Consider the following 20,559-nt stretch of genomic DNA (forward strand, 5'->3'; position numbering starts at 1 on the left):
AAGGTATGAGGGGAGGGGGAAAAACATCAGGGAAGGGTGTTGCTTTGTAGAATCGTGGAGTGAATTACTATTGAAAGGGATATTGTTGAGTACTATGGAATGTGTCTTGAAATAAGAAAGTTTTGAGTTTAGTTTTGAATTTGTCAAGAGAATTTTCTTGGCAAAGGTGAAATGGCATGGCATTCGAAAGAGTTGGGGCCGTAACAGAAAAGTTTGCATTTCTGGTGTAATAAAGTTCCTTGATTGGGGGGACAGTCCATAAATTCTGGTCTACTGATCTAAGGGTCCGTGGTGAGGATTAGGAAAAAATGAGTTTATCAAGAAAAGCTGGTGAGCATGTGTGTTTAATTTTAAAAGCGAGCAAAATAATTTTGTATGTAGTGTGATTTGAGATGATGATAAACAGACTTTACACTCCAGAGGTGTTTTCATGAATATTTCTAAGGTAGAAACATAGAAACATGATAGCAGGTAGCCAAAAGGCCTTCTGGTCTCGCTCTCTCTGAGATTTTTTTGTGTGTGTAACATACGCATAATATCTGTGCCATTGAAAATAAAAAGGCACGCCTGTCTGTAATAGTTACTGCTAGACCTGTTGGTTTTTTTCCGATTGCTAAAACTCCTGGTTTTGGGTTTTTATTTTTTTTTTCATTTTGCTTAGCCAAGCGATGTTAATGCATCAATTGCTTGACTGCTTTGCATGGGGTTTTAGCTAATTTGCATGGCTGGAGAGGAAAAACACACGGTGAGCCGTTTTGTGATTTACTTTTTGTCCAAACAAAATATAGCAAACTCTGTGACACACCCAATGGTCGATTCTGCTGGTACTGGTGTGACTGAAGTAAAGACTGATTTTCTGGCGGTAGATGCAGACCAGGTGATTCAAGCATTAGAATATGTTAGCCTTTCGAACTGCCCTTTAAATCCATGTGCTCCTACAGTGCTTAAGGCACTTAAAGTTGAGGTAGCATCCTCAATGAAGTATATAATAACACAATCATTGAAGTTAGGCGAAGTTCCAGAAAAGCTGAAAGAAGCTGTGATCTCACCGCTTTTGAAAGGCTCTGCCTTGCATATTACTAAGAAGGAACACTTTGACCAATCTCAAATCTGCGATTTATGACGAAGGTATTAGAAAGAATCGTATTACAACAATTGGAAGATTTTGTTGTTGAACAAAGATATCTAGACGACTTACAGTTTTGCTTTCGGAAGGATCATAGTACAGAGTTATTTTGTTGACACTATGTGATGAGATCCATGAAAAATTGTTAATATTTCTACTTTGAATATGAGCCTAGCTTTAATGTGTACATGCTTGTACCAGAAAAGAAGAATTGATCTTCGGAGTCCTGTTTGTTCCATTAGTGTCCTGAAGGAGCTAAATTGCATTCTATTTTGAACCTTCCTTTGAAATAAAATACAGTTGTGTGAAAGGAAAGCAGTGAAAGAGAATTGTTACCGAATGCCTGTATGAGATGTGACAGGTTAGTGCTGTAAATAAACAGTCCATGACTGAGTATGACATTTACATTTTATGCACAATGGTAGAGCAGACTGATTGTAAGTAAAATTAATTAGCTGCATTCAACCTTTTTCTTTGTTGGTTTGCGAAGTACAGCGTATAAAGTATATTCTTTGTCTTCACATACAGAAAGAGATAAAGTCTAGTCCAGTAAAATTTAATCCATCTGTTTTTTTGCTATTTTTCTGGCTTTTGGCCATTCTCCTCTTCTGTAGTTTCACATCATGCTTAGGAATTCCTGACATGAGAAGATATCTGATTATATCACTTTATTCCTGTAAAAGAAGGAAGCAACTTTTCTTTACGTTTCCTGGGTTCTTTCCTATATGGATCTATCACATAGGCCTTGCTTTTTTCTAGGATATATATTGGTAAGTCTCATTTCCTAGGTCGGATTGCAGCAGGAAGATCGTCCCACAAGAAGCCCAACCCAATTTCTGTGAAATTCACTGCACAAGCCAGAAGAGCTCAGATTGCAACATTAAGATAAAGCAGTTTGAAGGATTGTGACAAGAAGAAGAAGCCTGAAGAACGTCATCAGAAGACATCCAACTGGAAGCAGAAGAACCCTGAGCGATCCTGCCAAATGACTAAGAAATTTCATATGGACAATAATGTAGAATCGGTACAGTTATTTATTTATTTATTTATTTATTTATGTCTGTCTGTCTCTTTCTATCCCGTCCTCCCAGGAGCTCAGAACAGGTTACAAGCTAACATTCAAGGTATGTAACGTTGGACAGTACATTTGGCAATACAGTTCAGTAGCACAATGACAAGGCTGGACAGTATAGTAACTTAAGGACATCTTGGGTTGGGATATTCATAGGAAATTCCTGGGGAGGTAATACAGTAAATTGGGCCAGAGGGTCACCAACTAGTGGTTGTTGGTGGGAGAGAGTTTAGAGGGGACTGTTTGCGGCTGGACCTTTAGTTGAAGAGAGAGGTCTTTACAGCTCTTCGGAAGGTCATTAATGAGTTCTGTGATCTGATTTGGTTGGTTCCAAAGCTGTGGATAGGGAAACACAGGAAACTTAAAAGTGTGGTCATACTGTACAAGCAGCCCCTGGGTTAAGAACGGATTCTGTTTTTTAAACAGTTTTTAAGTTGAATGTGTATGTAATTCTGATCCTAGTATTCTTCCCACATTTTCCACATCCTTAAGGCCCCTCATGCATTCCTTTCCATACATCCTACTGTTCCCTTTCTACCACCACATCCAATATTACTCCCTCTCATCTCTTTCTTTCCCATGCATCTCTACCTCACTCCTCTCCCACCACCATGTCCAATAATTCTTTCTCCCTCCCTATGCCCAACAATTCTCCTTTTTCTTCATCTCTCCATGTGCACCATCTCTCTTTCCCTTTCTATTCCCTCCCTCACCTCAGCATCTCTTTCCTTCACTCTCTCCATTCTTCCATCGTATGGCTCATGCCTCCCTCCCTCTTTCCCTCCCTCCCTCCATTCTGTGTTCCAAGTTCATGCCCCCTCCCTCCTTCCTTCATTTGTCCGAACTTTGTGTTCCTTCCCTCCCGAATTCCAACGCATCCCTCTCTCTCTCTCCCCCTCCCTCCATTCTATGCCTCAAGTATGTGCCTTCCTCTGGTGTGTGTTTACCTCCTGGCTGGCTCCCTCCTCCTTCCTGCCACAGTCATTTCTTTGCACAAAGCAGTGGGTTGCAGCTTCTACGCGCGTCCCCCTTGTCAGCACACTGAATCACAATGGAGAAGTCCTGGCTCAAAGAATTTAGAGAAATGCATTCCAATTTGGTTAAATTAAATTTAATAAGTGGGGGGTTTGGATTCTAATTTTTCAGCTTCCTACAAAACAACTTTTTTTTAAAAAAAAGTATGCCAAACTGGATTACAAGGTGTAGGAGAAATTTCATCAGAAAAGGTTTTCATTCTTGTGTGATCGTTATTCTCCATAGATTATGGTCTGTTTGACCACTATCAAGATAGACTAGTTATTTATGTGGCCTGATTTGGCAACTAAACATAGCTGGTTATCGCTTTAAATTTCATGACTAGCCAGCTAAGTTGCACAACATCTCACGTTGAATATTAGTGCTTAGCTGCAGTGGTTTTGGATGGCCAGTGGTTGCTGGCTGCTTCTGGTTGTGGGATTTTGGCACCCCTGTGCTGTGCAGAGGCTGGGGTTGTCCTGGGAACCATGGGGAGAGGTGAGTGCTTGGGACTGCAGGAAGCAAAAGTGCTGTGGGTTCGGAGAAGGTTTGGGCATACCTGAGGTGGAAAAGAGGCTAGTATGGTGCACAGGTTTAGGGTTTTTGCTCCTGTCAGCTAAACCCCAGAAGTTGTGCATGCAAGACAGTCCTGTCCGCAGAAGGAGAGCAGTGGCTGACTTTGTCATGTGGGAGAGCTTGGGAGGGGCCTTAAAATTTCCTGTGGTTCCCCTGTGAGTTGCAGTTTGGGAACTGCTGGTATGGGGATGAAGTATTTCTGTGCATGAAAGAAGAGTGAGTCTTGAGCATGATTGTATCTGATGATCCTAAGGTGGCCAAACAGGAGAAAAGGTGGTGATGATGAAAGCTAGAAGAATGCTTGGGTGTATAGGTGAAGAATGGCCAGCGTGAAAAAGGAGGTATTTCTGTATAAGTCTCTGGTGAGACCATGTCCTGGGTACAATTCCATTAAAAAGATCTAAACAAGTTTGAGTTGGTCCAAAGAGTGACTGCTAAAATGGTCAGTGGTCTTCATCATAAAGTGTATGGGGATAGACTTAAAGATATGTATGCTTTGGAAGAAAGGCAAAAGAGAGGAAATTTGATAGAGATGTTTAAATACCTCCATGGCATAAATGCACAGGAGGCAAGTCTCTCAGTTTAAAAAAGCTTAAAGTGAGGGAGCATAGGATGAAGGTGAAAGGAGATAGACTCAGAAGTAACCTAAAGAAATTGTTTCTTTACAGAAAGGGTGATGAATACATGGAACAGCCTCCCAGTGGAGGTGATGAACACTAAGGGCCCCTTTTACAAAGCTGTGGTAGTGAGGTACTGCAAATACAACGCAGCCCAAAGGAATTGAATGGGCTGTGTTGCATTTGCCGTGTGAGACTCACTACTGTGGCTTTGTAAAATGGGCCCTTAGAGCTCCTTTTACGAAGCTGCGTTAGCGGTTTAACACATGCTAATTTGCCGGCCGCACTAGCCGTTACCACCTCCTCTTGAGCAAGCGGTAGTTTTTCGGCTAGTGCGGGGGTTAGCGCGTGCTAAAAAGGTACGTGCGAAAAGCGGCTTAGACTTAGGAGCCCTTAGTCTGTAACTGAATCCAAGAAAGCACATATGATCTCTAAGGGATAGTGGACAGTATGGATAGGAAGACTTCTTGGGCCATATGGACTTTGTGTTATCATTCTCTCTATTCCTGTGAAAGAATTCTACGAGCCACGCTTTTCCTGAGCACGGTGGGAACTAGATTTCTAGCAAAGAACTTCAGGAGAGGAATAAAGCAGGCTTTAAACTAAGAAGGGGAAAGCCGACAGTCGACCAAGTGTTGACGATTCGGAAGAAGGTATCCCATGAAGATACTAAGTGGGTAAAATGCTGGGGAGAAACAACGGGCAAAACAGGAGATGACTGATCCAGAAGAGGAGGATAAGAGGATTGTAGCACAGGAAAAGAAAATAAAGATCGAAGCACAGGGAAGGGAAATGAAGACCAAAAAATACCAGGACTTAAATTGCATTTATACTAATGCAAGGAGCCTAAGGAACAAAATGGGAGAATTAGAAGTCATGGCCAAAACTGAGAACCTAGACATCGTTGGAATATCCGAAACATGGTGGAATGAAGAAAACAAATGGGACATAGCACTGCCGGGGTACAAACTCTATCGCAAAGACAGGTCAGGTCAGAAAGGAGGAGGAATAGCCCTATACATAAAAAAAAGCATACACTCGACCAGAGTGGACCCAGCGATGACCAACAAATTGGAATCGCTATGGGTTAAAATACTGGGAAGGATAGGGCCTGAGATAAAGATGGGCCTGTACTATCATCCACTTGGGCAAACCGAAGCTACCGAAGAAGTGGAAGCCGAGATGAAACGAGAATGCAAAAGCGGTAACACGATTATTATGGAAGACTTCAACTATCCCGGGATAGACTGGAGTCTTGGAAACTCAAAATGCGCTAGGGAGACCGGATTCCTGGAGGCTATACAGGACTGCTTCATGGATCAGCTTGTCAGAGAACCGACGAGAGGGAATGCCACTCTGGATCTAATCCTAATGGGCTAAGAGGACCTGCAAAGGAAGTGGAAGTAGTGGGACCGTTGGGAAACAGCGATCACAATATGATCAAGTTCAAAGTTGAAGTAGGAATATTGAAAGGAAAGAGAACCACAGCGACAACTTTCAACTTCAAGAAAGGAAACTACGAAGCGATGAGGGTAATGGTAAGGAAGAAACTTAGGAACAGCTTAAAGAATTGGCAGACCGTAGAGCAAGCCTGGTCTCTATTCAAGGACACGGTGAGCGAGACGCAAAATCTGTATATCCCCAGATTCAGAAAAGGGTGCAAGAAGAGCCGAACAAAAGACCTGGCGTGGATAACTAAAGAAGTGAAGAAAGCGATAGGTGATAAGAATTCATTCAAGAAATGGAAAAAGAGTAAAACTGAGGAGAACTGGAAAGAACATAGGAAGTATCAAAAAGAATGTCACCTCGTGGTTAGAAAAGCAAAAAGAGAATATGAGAAGCTAGCCAGGGAAGCACAAAATTTCAAACCGTTCTTCAGATACGTTAAAGGGAAGCAGCTGGCCAGGGAGGAGGTGGTACCGTTGGATGACGGAGATAGGAAGGATGTGGTGAAGGAGGAGAAAGAAGTGGCAGAAAGACTAAACACGTTCTTTTCGTATTTATTTACAAATGAGGACATATCCAACATACCGGAACCTGAACAAATCTTCAAAGCAGAACAAGCAGAAAAATTAACATCCATGGAAGTAAACCTTGAAGATGTACACAGGCAGTTAGAAAAACTAAAAACTGACAAATCACCGGGCACAGACAGAATCCACCCTAGGGTACTGAAAGAGCTTAAAGAGGAAATAGCAGAACTACTACAGCAAGTTTGTAATCTATCTCTGAAAACATTCGTGATCCCGGAGGATTGGAAGATAGCCAACATTACGCCCATTTTTAAAAAGGGATCAAGAAGTGACCCGGGGAACTACAGACTGGTAAGTCTGACCTCGGTTCCGGGGAAAATGGCGGAAGCACTGATAAAAGATAGCATCGAGGAGCATCTAAAAAGGAATAAATTTATGAAAACAAGCCAACATGGCTTCTGCAAGGGAAGATCGTGCCTAACGAACTTATTGCACTTCTTCGAAGGAATTAACAAACGGATGGACAAAGGGGACCCCATAGACATCGCATACTTAGACTTCTAAAAAGCCTTTGACAAGGTACCCCTTGAACGCCTACTTCGGAAACTGAAGAACCATGGGGTGGAAGGAGACATACACAGATGGATCAGGAATTGGTTGGCAGGTAGGAAGCAGAGGGTAGGAGTGAAAGGCCACTACTCGGACTGGAATAGGGTCACGAGTGGTGTTCCGCAGGGGTCGGTGCTTCGACCGCTGCTATTCAATGTATTTATAAATGATCTAGAAACAGGGACGAAGAGTGAAGTAATAAAATTCACAGACGACACCAAACTATTTAGTGGGTGTATAAGGAGAAGAATGCGAAGATTTACAAAGGGACCTGAACAGTCTGGGGGAATGGGCGACGAGATGGCAGATGAAGTTCAATGTAGAGAAATGCAAAGTCTTGCACATAGAAAACAGAAACCCAAGATACAGCTACATGATGGGATGGCTGTTACTTAGTGAGAGTATCCAAGAAAGGGACTTGGGGGTAATAGTCGACAAGACAATGAAGCCGTCAGCACAGTGCGCAGCGGCCACTAAGAAAGCGAATTGAATGCTAGGTATAATCAAGAAGGGTATTACAACCAGAACGAAAGAAGTTATCCTGCTGTTGTATCGGGTGATGGTGCGCCCGCATCTGGAGTACTGCGTCCAGTGTTTGTCGCCGTACCTAAAGAAGGATATGGTGATACTCAAGAGGGTCCAGAAGAGAGCGACACATTTGATAAAAGGTATGGAAAACCTTTCATACGCTGAAAGACTGGAGAAACTGGGGCTCTTTTCCCTGGAGAAGCGGAGACTTAGAGGGGATATTATAGAGACTTACAAGATCATGAAGGGCATAGAGAAAGTGGAGAGGGATAGATTCTTCAAACTTTCGAAATCTGAAAGAACGAGAGGGCATTCGGCAAAATTAAAAGGGGACAAAATCGCAACCGACACTAGGAAATTCTTCTTCACCCAACGGGTGGTGGACACCTGGAATGTGCTTCTAGAGGGTGTGAAAGGACAAGGTACGGTATTGGAGTTCAAGAAGGGATTGGACAATTTTCTGAAGGAAAAGGGGATAGGAGGGTATAGATAGAGGGTTACTATACAGATCTTGGACCTGGTGGGCCACCACGTGAGCGTGCTGCTGGGCAGGATGGACCTTTGGTCTGACCCAGCAGAGGCACTTCTTATGTTCTTACTTCTTTTTACTTGCAAAACAGTACTACGCTTATTTTTCTAGATTTATACCCTGGATGCACTCTAAAAAAAAATCCAATTCTTTGGCCTTCAGTCTTACTCTTTTTGAGTGATGGCTTTCAATCTTAGAGATGGTTCCCCATTTGGCATCTGTGTCCTGAGTGATGCTGCTCTGTTGTTGTTTTTTAGCACAGATTTTTGTAAAATGTCTGTTTCCATTGTGTATGCTGCCAGAAAGCGCTTTCTTTTTTTTCCAGCGTCCTTATGGGTGTTTTTTTGTATCCCATTGAATATTCTTGATACTTTGCCACCGTAAACCATAGCTAATCTCATAAAGAAAACCAATTCTGGCTGGCATCACTGGTGTTGCTTGATCCTGTTTAACAGTTAATCTGAGCAGAGAGAATGAAGTCTTCAAAAATATTTTATGCTAAATATAAACTATGCCACAGTTATATGATGTTCCTTCAAGCTGTTTTTCACTTTGTCATGCATTCATTGAATCCTATTCTGAGATTTTGCCTATACAAACCTGCTGTTTTCTATTATGACATTGTCGATTTTTAATTCTGTTTGGAAGTCCACTAATGATGACCTTACAAGGTAGAAGCTCAGCTCAAATATGCTCTAACAATTACTCCTGGTGAAATCCTGTACAAATTTTTTAAAAAAAATTCTACACCCAAATTTAAAAAATTCTGCACACAGGGACAATTACTCCTGGTGAAATCCTGCACAAATTTTTTTTTTTTTTTTTTTTTAAACTCTACACCCAAATTTAGAAAATTCTGCATTTTTTATTTGTAATTTTTTTTGCATAGAATCCCCCAGCAAATATGCTTGGCTCTTCCATGCTCCAGGATTGACACCACCTAAGCTGTCTACTAGCACAGGCTTGATTACCCCATCCCCTACTAGCTTGAACCTCCTCCTTAGGTTTCTCCCTCTATCCCTCCCAGTGCACACACATCCTATATCTCTCTGTCAATCCCCTCCACCCTAAAGACATCCAGAGCACTCTCGCATATCTTCACCTAACATATTCACATCTCCCCAGTATGTGCCACACCTCTCTGCCAGTTGATCTTTGCTCCCCTACCGGCACACATCCCACCACAGTTTTCTCACAGCATCATAGCTGTCTGAAACCTATCCCTACTCTTCACATACTCTCCCCACTGCTATTTGTGAGTCACCCAATACACATCCCCAGCTCTTTCACTTACTATCCACTTAGGAATATATACACTCAACTTTTTAGCCCTTTCGCTTGGTAGCCTTCATACTTCACCTGTGGCACCTTCGGCTTGTTCTCCTTCTTTCTTCTTTTTCCTTGTCACCTGTACCTTTGATACACATGCCCTTCCTGCCTAAAGTTACTATATTTGTGAAGACAAAAAAGAGGACACATGACCCTGCCCACATTCCACTCATTTCCTTGGTCTCCCTTCCCATCCTCCAACCCTCCTCTCCCACAGGTGCTTCTCTCTCTCTCTTTCCTTCCAACCCCCTTTTCCTGTGGGTGTTTATTTCTCTCTCTCTCTCTCCCTCCTTCCACCCCCTCCACCCCCGCAGGTGCCCTTCTCTCTCTTTCCAACATCCTTTTCTGCTGTTTCTATCTTCCCCTCCCATCCAGCACTACCTTACTCCATGCTTTTTTCTCCAGCACTCTCTCCTTTCTAGCCTTCACTCCCTTTGTGCTGTTTCTTGAGTCCCCTACCCTCCCTCCCTTCATACTGTTTCTCCAGCCTCCCTCCCTCCTCTGACACTTCTTTACCTCACAACCTCTCTAGCTCCCAACTCCCCCACTTACCTCTTCCCCGAGCCCAGCCACTGTAATTGGATCTTCGGGCAGTCGGTGGCAGCAGCAGCAGCGAGGTAAACCGCCTGCCAGCGGCCTGCCCCAGAAGCCACCTCTTCAGCGACTTCCTGTTGCCTCATAGGGCGGGGGTACTCGGTTGATATTTATTAGACTTAGGGGGTGCTTGGGCTTGAAGAAGTTGAGAAACTACCATAGAGCACGGCAGTTTGGAATTCAGCAGTGAGAACCAATGCAGCAAATAAGCCGTCCTTCTCCTCTATTTGTGTTGAGTACCACAAAGGGAGTGAGCCCAGAGGAAATGAATGGTGCAAACTAGGCAGTATGAATCAGGGGAGGGAAAAGATCAAAGAACAAGTTTGCGGGCGGCGGGGGCTTAACAGTGTCAGTTGCTATGCTGTTTGGGCCCTGTGCAGAATTCTTCGCTATTTGTGCCGAATTTAGCATGCAGTGTGCAGGAGGGGAATTGTGCCCAAATTCTGCATTGCGCAATTGCACAGAATTTCCCTCAGGAATGAAAGATGCAGCTGCCCTTGCACCTGGACCTGTTTGCTACTCTTTTGTTTTGCAGTGAGTAGCATCATGAATTAGACCCGCAGACTGGCAGCATGTGAATTTCCAGCTGTGCAAAGAATATTTCATTTTGAACTAGCAAGCTAAAATAACTGCTTTCAAATCATGTTTATGCAGTTCACCAACTTCATATAATTTATTGCTTAAATATACAGCACAAGCTCATTTTAAGAAATATAGTATCTGTGTTTATCCTTCTAAAATTACTTTTTTTAAGGCAAATATTTACATACTTTATGATTAAATTTAAAGCACAAGGCTCCAGGCACAGAATTCAGATTTCCCGTGCCCAGTGTGCCTGAATGTAGCTCACCTTGAGAGCAAAATTCAAATAATGAATAAATAAAATACCTGGCTAAACAGTTAACGTTGACTGAACATTGTGTTAGAAAAAAAATGGCACTAGCTACAGGATTTTAGGCTTACAAACCTATCAAAAACTTCCAGCCATTGGGTTCCTGTTTTGTGCCTTATTTGCGGTCATGGGTTACTGGTGTTGTTTCTATGTCCGCTCTAATTGTTCTGCTTGTTCTGATCCTGGTTGTATGTTCCCTTTGCAATTGCTAATAAAGATAATTTTTTAAAAAACTTCCAGGTTTAGATAGACAGAAAGCTTAGCATAAAAAAATAAAGCTAAGCTCCTACATTTGTGCCTTATTTTCTTCTGAAAATTCATCTTTACTTTAGGAGCTTAACCTCAAGGCAGGTACTTTGATGCCGCATGCTGAGCATCAATTCTATACTGGCATCTTGGCACTAAGGGCTCCTTTTATGAAGCCGCGTTAGCGGCTTTATCGCGCACACATTTTTAGCTCAGGAGGAGGCGGTAGCGGCTAGTGCGGCCAGCAAATTAGTGCACGCTATTACACGCGTTAAACCACTAACGCGACTTCGTAAAAGGAGCCCTAAGATTCTGTTATAAAATATTGGCATAAGTCAGCTCTTATGCAAGGTCTGTCTGTGGCTGTTGTAAAATGGCATGCTTAGGTAGGACATTCAGTTTATATTATTTTATAAGGTGTGAACAGAAGTAGGAGTTCCACTCATGCTCCACCAACATGTACACCCCTTTGTAGTTAAGCACTACGGCCTAGATTCACAAAGCAAACTGATTATGTACCGATCAGTTTGTGACCCCCTTTATGACCCCAATCTGATTCACTAACCTTCTGGCTGATCCTGTCCGCACCCGATCCGCGCATGCAAATGAAGGAAATGGCATGCAAATCTAGCAAGGCAGCGATTCACCAACATTTTTCAGGCACACCGACTGGGCTGGCCGATCCAAAACCAAGCGACTGGTGAGGACCAGTCGCTCACTTCTTTCCTGCTCTCTCCCATGCTGAAATACCAGCTCTGTGGCCCAGTGTTAAGTTCTAAACTTTTTTCTCCTGCCCTAAATCCACCCCTGTTTATGTTTCTAAATGTAAGAGTTTAGTAACATTTGAGTAGAAATTTTGGCATTCAACCCTAGTAAATTTTCCAAGAGACCAATTGGGTCCTTTTACTAAGTAGTAGTAAAAAGTGGCCGCACTATGGCCATTTTTGACTTAGCTGTAAAATGGCTGATTGTCTGAGTTATATAAAAAAAGAAAACCCTACCACGTGAGCATTTACTGCCACCCATTTAAAGGCATTAAGGACTCGTGCGGTAATCCTACACTAACTTTATAATAATAATAATAACAGTTTATATACCGCAGGACCATGAAGTTCTATGCGGTTTACAATGATTAGAAAGATGCTACAAATAGAGTAGAACTTACATAGTTGAAGAATAGTGGCTAGCAGTTTAAGGGAAGCGCAGGAACACCCACTCTCCATCCCCTGGCTTGCTCCCTTCAAACAAAAATGCAAATCAACAAGAGTAGTAGCCACAGATTATTAAGGAGGTTGTCACATATATATGGACATAAACAAGTGTATGTATTTTTGAGCATGTATAGCTCTTAACTATTTCAGTACTGATTATAATTATAGTAAAGATGTTTGATAGCAAAATCTCCATTTAGGTACATTTTTCAACAGGTAAAGAAGGCAGAGGTAGGGCCTCAGAAATGCTTCCCAGTGGACTGATAAAAGGGAGTATTGGGTTCCTCTCAGAGATGCGCACAGAGAAGACAGTTTTTGGTTTAAGTTAGGATTTTAGGTCCTTGTTCCTGATTTTAAGACTTCTTTTTGGTTTTTCACCCATTTGTTGTAAAAATGCTAGAACTATTTAATGTGTGCATATTGACTTTACATATGTTCTGTCTTGTGCATGCCAGTGAACTGACTGCACAATAATAAAAATGCACATTTCTAGGGGGTTTTTTTTGTTATATTTTGAATGCATATGCTGCTTTCATTTTGGGGATTTTTTCAGCTGTTGCCCTATAGATCAATTGAACATACTGTATACAGTTGAGCGGTGGGGTGTATTATAGGTGATATTGCCCCCAAAGCATCGAAAATTTAAAAATAAAACTCAAAAAGTGAAGATGTCCCATAAAAATGCTACAAGAAACAAAGCAAAATTAAAGTTTTTGCATTGCATGTTGTTAGGTACCATTGACTCGTGATCAAATCCTAGCGACTTGATGAATTGCGGATCTAAAAAGAAATTGGTTTTGTGTTAGTCTGGAAAGTCATGAACCCTCAAAATGGTGAAGATTTTGAGCTTGAAGGCGATAGAATAGAAGTTGTAAAGGATTTCAATCTCCTGGGCTCTTTTGTAAACAAATAGGCAACTAGCAGGGAGGAAATACTCTGCAGAATACCACTTGGCCACTTTTCAATGAAGGATCTCGACAAAGTAGTCAAAGGCAAGGAGGTAACATTCCAAATGAAGATCAGACTTGGCCACGCACTCTACTACTAATCACTTTTATAATGCACCTAGCAGCAATCTAATGTTACTACTGATAAGGATGAAGCCACTGTATAAGAGGAAAAGACTCTTTGTGTGGTGGCTTGACTTTTAAAAGGTCAGCGGTATCTGACCCTCTAGGTCAGTGTCTCTCAAATTTTTTTTTAGCTCTGGTACATTAATTGGAGCAAATGTTTTTCGCAGCACACTGAATGGAGCAAATGTTTATTGCGGCACATTATAATTAAAATTATAAAATTGTAAAACCAATGAAAAATTAAGGGCTCCTTTTACGAAGGTGCACTAGCGTTTTAGGGCACGCACCGGGTTAGTGCACGCTAGCCGAAAATCTACCGCCTGCTCAAAAGGAGGCGGTAGCAGCTAGCGCGTGCTATTCCGCGCCTTAAGGCCCTAGCGCACCTTCGTAAAAGGAGCCCTAAATTTTGAGAGTTATTCATTAAGCTCTGTATGGTGTCACAAGCCTGGCACCAGTACCAGCCTTGTACCAGTTAAAAACATCAAAACCACACCTGTGAAGCTAACTAGAGCCAACCAGTGTGGAACTGACACTCATACCCCAGAGTCAAACTCATATTCTGAACAGGAGAGCAGTTCTGTTTCTCAGAGAATGCCAGGGAACATATCTAGGTACACGCTAGAGAATGACACGGTGGCGGTTTACCCGCGGCCACCGCATTTTAGCCGCGGGTCACCCGCCGAAACGGGGAACGAAAACTAGCAGTCGCTGCGGCGACGGGGACAAGGCCATTCACCGCCCGTGGGGCGGTGAATGGTCTTGTCCCCGCAGTGAGGCATGAAGGATTGCGCGGTCCCCGCAGCCCACACCCGCCTGCCCAATCGATCTTAGTGTTTAACCAGCTCTCTCCCTTCTCCTCACCTTAGTTTGTAGGTTTTCTTTTTCGGCGACCCGCACGCTATCAGAGAGCTGCGCACCCGCTGCTGCTCAGTTTCGATCTTCTGCTCTGACGCAACCGGAAACAGGAAGTTGCAGCAGAGCAGAAGATTGAGCACTGAGCAGCCGTGCGTGCGCGGCTCTTTGGGAAAGCGTGCATGTCGCCGAAAAACAAAACCTACAAACTAAGGTGAGGAGAAGGGAGAGAGCTGGCTAAACAGTAGGATCGATTGGGCAGGCGGGTGGTAGCTGCGGGGACCGTGCGATCGCTCGTGTTCCCGGCTCAAATTGGAAGGAGGGAGTGAAAGGGAAAAGTATTCTGGGCCAAGGGGATGAAGACGGAAAGAAAAACCCACAGCAGGAAAGAAAGGGAAGGACAGGCAGGTGAGCCAGATGCTAGAAGCAGGGGGGGGGGGGGGAAGAAAGAGGGAAAAAAGCTAGATGGGGTTGAAAAGAAGAGACACACTGGTATGGAAGAGGAAGATAGGGGAAATCTGGACACAGGAAGGTAACAGAAAGAGGGGAAATTATGTGCATGGGGCATAGGGACAGAGACATAAAGGGGACATGCCATGGGGATGGTATATGGACACAGGGGGGGCAATGACAGATACATAGGGGAGATATTAGAAATGGAGAAAATAGGAGCACAGAAGCGAGATGGTTTGTGGGGATGGGACACGGACCGAGCTCGCAGGCTCCAGTGGCTTGCACAAATTACATTGTAACGTGCCATGAAAATAAGAGGGAGGAAGGTAGATAGATAGGCCACACGAGAGGAGCTGAAGGGTAGTAGAAAGGAACAGATGGTAAAGGAGGGAGGGAAGGGTGGTGGTGGAAAGGAATAGGACAGACATTGAAGGAGGGTGGAGAGGAACAGACCCCGAAGGGAAATGTGGAAGACAGAATGGGAAGAAGACAGATGCCAGACTATGGGGGAGCGGAGGGAAGAAGATGGGTGCTAGACCAATTTGGGGGGGGGTGAAGGGAGAGGCACAGTAACAGCAAATGGAAGACGCAGAGAGAAGACACACAGTGGATGGAAGGAATTGAATGAGAAGATGTGGAAAGCAGAAACCAGACAACAAAGGTAGAAAAAAAAATTATATTTATTTATTTATTTTTTGCTTTAGGATAAAATAGTATATTAGTTGTGTTGATAAAAATTTATAAACAAAGCCCTGCCAGCTTAACATCTCTTTCTCTAGTTCAGCAGCAGGAACTTTGATTTATAAGAAAGGAATAAGCTAAATATTACAGTACTAAGGCTTATATGGATGCAGCGGGGACGGTGACGGGGCAGTGAATGGGATGGCAGTGGCGGTGACGGGGCGGTGAAAGGGATGGCGGTGACGGGGCGGTGAAGGGAACGGCGGTGACGGGGCGGTGCAGAGGATGGTGGGGCGGTGACGGGGACAGATTTTTTCCCCGTGTCATTCTCTAGTACACGCACCCAAAACAGGGTTTGGCTCCTTTAAGTTCTTCCTTTCTTAAGATGCTGGCTAAGTAGGGGAAGAGCACTGCAGATCAGTGCTGGTTCCCTCCCTTGCGTAGAGCTGGGTGAGGCCAGCAAGCCTGGGAGCCTCAGTTGGAGGAGGAAGCAGACACATTTGGTGAAGCTCCTACTGCAGCTGAGTCTGAGGATATAATCATACAGGAACCTGAGGATTTGCTACTGAATGCTGAGGAGCCTATTGAGATACTGAATTCTCCTGAGCCACAGTCTGAGGAGTGCATGGAAGTGAGTTGATTTTCTGGTTTAAAAAGGAACACTTTTGTGCTTCTTTTTAAAAAATTTTTTAAAGACTTTTCTTGAATGTTGTTTGAAAAGCTGAATATTTGCCTGTGAGCGAAACTATGAACATTATGGAAGTCAGTGAAGCTAACTGACTGGGTGTGGCTCAAGTCCATGCCAATTTATTTTTGGAAGAAAGTTTTGTTTGCCTGCTGCAAAATTGTTATTATTATTTTTTTTCCTTTGTGTTAGGGCAGTGCACAACATGGCTGCCAAGGGAAAGAATTAAGAAAGACAAGGGCTGAGCCAGTACAGGTTGAAATCCGGCTACTGAACTGTTTTTGGAAGTTTGTTTTAGCAGTTAAAGCACCCAGGAGACTAGAGGGAAATGGGGAGAATTCACCAGTCATCTCTGGTGAGGGAAAGTGGGTAGCATTTTGACTAATGCTGGATAAAGAGGTGAATTTGCTGATTCTCCCTTCTGCAGCTCCCTTGAGCTGAAGGTCAGCTGCATGGCTATTTTTGGTGCAGCTGAGGAAAAAGCCATAAAGAAATAAGTTTGGAACTTTTGAAGCCCTACAGGGTTGATTTTTTTTTTTGCTTTGTTTGGATTGTTTTGGAGAACTGTTTAGTTTCTTGGTTTTCCTTCTGTGAAGAGGCTGATATTGGAACTGAGTGTGTGTTGAAGCCTCACTGCTATGAGAGGGAAACTTTAAAGACTTGGAGTATGCAGCCTGGAGGCCCTGCTAGGAGAGGATTCTGGGTTTAGTATTGAAAAGCCATTCTGAATACATTTTTGTTTAAAAGTTTTGGAGCATAGTTTGTTTCCTTGAACCGCAGTAAGGAATAAATAATTTTTTCATTATTCAGAACAATTTTGGAGAAATTCACCTAAGCAGATTCTTCTTCCCTTATGGGGAAGCATGCAGAGCCTATATCAAGTGGTGCATGTGGGTCTCTGCCGTTGTCTAAGGAATGGCCGTGCTAAAATGGTGAAAACTAAAGTAGCGGTATACGGTATAGCAGTATACAAGAAATAAAATTAGTATTATTATTATTAGATAGAATAGAATAGAATCGCTAATCAATGCGATGGATGTGCTTGTTTTTGAGTGCAAATTAACTCAAAACACTGCTCAATAATTGACAAGCAAAGACTCATGTCATCATCTACTATCTGCAGTTGTTCTCTTTTTTTTTTTTTTTATTTAATTTCTGTCAGAGTTGAAAATCCAAGTTCGCAAAGATAAGAAGATCCAAATGGTAACAAAGACTTGATTGCTTTGTTGCTCAAGTTAGAATTACTACTGCATAAAAAATTACTTGCCGTTAGTTTTCAAGAACCAATAATGTCAAAAAACGATGCTTCTCTGGGCAGTTGTATCCTTATACAAACAGATGCTCATAACATTGAGAGACTCTTGTGTACTTGTGAAGGGAATTTTTTTTTTTTTTTAATAAATCTTTATTGATATTTCAAACTTTATAATGTATACATTTTAAACATCAGAAAAAACTATATGAAAATACATTATTATCATCAGAATTATTACATTCATCAAATTTTAATCCCCTTCTTATCCTAATTATAATCAGTAATCTTATATATTATACTATGAATAATATTAAAATAAATAATCCACCCCCACCCTCCAACCCCCCCTGGATGTGCAAAGGAATCTACTATAATTATAATGTAACAAAGTTAGTTAATGGACCCCATATCCCATTAAAGGATTTACTTATCCCTAAACATTCTGCCATAATCTTTTCATAACTGCACATACAGTTGCCCACCAAAAACTAAAATGAATCCTATCATGATGTTTCCAATTAGATGTGATCATTTGAACTCCTATTCCTGTTAAAATCATAAAAAGGCGACTACTATTTTTATCCAAAGTGGGTTTAACATGAAGAATAGTTCCAAATATTATTGCTTCATATGTCAAAGGGATATCAGCTTGAAGAATATTATTGATTTGCCCCCAGATCGACTTCCAAAAAGCAAGTATCAATGGACAAAAAAACAGAAGATGATCCAAAGTCCCTATATCAATTTGACAATGCCAACATCTATTAGATTTAGAACTATCTACTTTGTTTAACCGAACTGGGGTCCAAAAAATCCTATGTAATAAAAATAACCATGTTTGTCTCATAGATGCTGACATTGTACATTTTAATCTCCAAGTCCAAATCCGTGGCCAACGAGAAACAGAAATATACTGTTTTATCTCGATACTCCAAATGTCTCTAAGACTATTTTTTGGTTTTTTATTTAAAAATCCATAAATCAATTTATACCACTGAGCAGCCTGATGTCCTATTAAATCTGTTTGGTAGCAAAGGATTTGCAAGCTAAAATAATTTTTTAAATTTTTCCATTCAGGGAACCCAGTCTGAATAGCCTGCTTCAACTGTAAGCATCTATATTGTTGAGTCTTTAAAATACCAAATGAATGCTGCAGTTGTGGAAACTCAAGCAGATTACCATTAGAAATAAGATCATCTAATGTCGAAAAGGAGGCGGACTGGCACTCCTCTACAAATCTTTCTTTAATGTTGAACTTCTCGAAAAAGGCAGCCACCGCTCACTAGAATACATGCTAGCCTCAATCAATGATGAGCTCCATCTACACCCACTAGGTATCTTATTACTTTATCGCCCGCCCACCCCCTGGAGCAATTCCTCTGAACTTGTTTATGAGACCATATCTAACGCATTCCTTAAGTTCCAAAGACTACTGATCATCGGAGATATCAATCTCCACCTTGATGACACCACCAGCAAAGATGCATCCGAATTCAATAATTTCCTCATCTCTCTTGGCTTCTCCCCCCCCTGCCTCCTCTCCAACCCATGAAAAAGGCCACACACTAGACCTCATCAGCTTCCTCAATCTCACGGCTTACAAAACTTCTACCGATGACATCCGTTGGGACCACGTTCCCTGGTCCGACCACTTCCTAGGAACCTTCTGTCTCCCCATCTTCATGTCTCACCTTGGAACCTCTCCCCAGTCCTCTAAGTCCATTACTTACCGCAAGAAAATTTCAAGTGATCAGTTCTGGTCCAAATTTCTTGACAATCTCTCATCCAAGCCTAAGCCATCAGATTCTGTAACCAACTGGCACAATTGGATCACTCTCTCAGAATCCACCTACCACTCTCTCGCCCCCGCTTTCCACCAAAACCATCTCCTACTCCCGTAAGGCCCCCTGGTACCTCCCACAACACAGGGTGCTAAAACAAAAATGTCGATCCCTGGAACGCATCTGGAAAAAATCTAAATCCCCCACAGATAAACAAATCTGGAGAGGCAACATTAAACTTTACAACAATACACTCAAAAGAGCTAGGAAAAACTTCTATGGTGACAAGATCTCCAGATCAAAAAACCAGAATAGTATGCTGTTCAATATCTGGCGCTCCTTAACTCCCAACACCAACCCTTCTATACTTCCCTCCTCTCCATCAGTCGACCTACTAGCAAACTTCTTCAATGGAAAGGTCACCGCCTTGAGAAGCTCCTTTCCTCCCGCAGTCTCCTACAATCCTCTGGTGCCCGCCTCCCCCGATCCTACTACAAAGGTCCCCACCCCCGTCCCAGTCAATAGATCCTGGACTGCCTTTGAGCAAGTATCCGAATCGCAGGTCCTCAAACTCTGCCTGAAACTGAAATCCTGTAACTGCACCTTGGATCCATTTCCATCCTATCTATTTGAGAAAATACCCGCACAGGCCATCTCTTCTCTCACCATACTCATAAATTCTGCCCTATTATCGGGCCTCTTCTCCCCTGAAATGGGACGCATTGCACTGACCCCCCTACTGAAGAAAGCTGACCTAGACCCCTCCACTCCATCCAATTATCGCCCAATAGCAAACATTCCGCTCCTAACCAAATTGCTTGAGTCCATCGTCTCCTCCCAACTCTCAGCCTACCTGGAAAGATTCTCTGTCCTCCTACCCTATCAACACGGCTTCAGACCCAACTTCAGTACCGAAACCCTCCTGGCCTCCCTAATCTCGAAGATCCAACAATTTCATTCTCACAAAAAATTTGCCGTTCTCCTTCAATTCGACCTCTCTGCTTCCTTTGACGTTGTCCACCATGACATTCTAATCTTCCTACTCTCCGAGATAGGCATTAGCTCTACAGTCCTCGACTGGTTCTCGAACTTCTTACGTTCTCGCTCTTACACCGTCACCAAACATGGTTCCTCTTCCTCCCCATGGAAACCGACATGTGGAGTCCCACAAGGCTCCCCCCTATCTCCCATCCTCTTCAACATTTATATGTCCTCCCTGAATCTCCTCCACCTATCCCCCCTAGAAACACTCTACACTTACGCTGACGATATCCTGGTCCTCCTCGAGACCGACGCGAACCTCACCAATCTCGCAGCTAACATTTCTTCTTGCATAACCAACCTTCAATCCTGGGCTCACACTGTACAAATGAAATTGAACGAGTCCAAAACCAAACTACTATGGCTCGGCCCTAAACTTGATCAATTACCCACTTCCATCCCACTGCCCACAGGCTCCTCTC

The 20,559-nt window shown here is 42.8% G+C and overlaps 1 protein-coding gene across 1 annotated transcript in view; it reads left to right on the forward strand.

Annotated features, from left to right (window-relative positions):
* DTD1 (D-aminoacyl-tRNA deacylase 1) overlaps positions 1 to 20,559 on the forward strand; it is a 117,057-nt gene that overhangs the window by 59,753 nt on the left and 36,745 nt on the right. The gene's annotated exons all lie outside the window — the stretch shown is intronic.

The sequence above is a fragment of the Geotrypetes seraphini genome, chromosome 3 (assembly GCF_902459505.1).
Source record: "Geotrypetes seraphini chromosome 3, aGeoSer1.1, whole genome shotgun sequence".
Classification (NCBI taxonomy): Eukaryota; Metazoa; Chordata; class Amphibia; order Gymnophiona; family Dermophiidae; genus Geotrypetes; species Geotrypetes seraphini.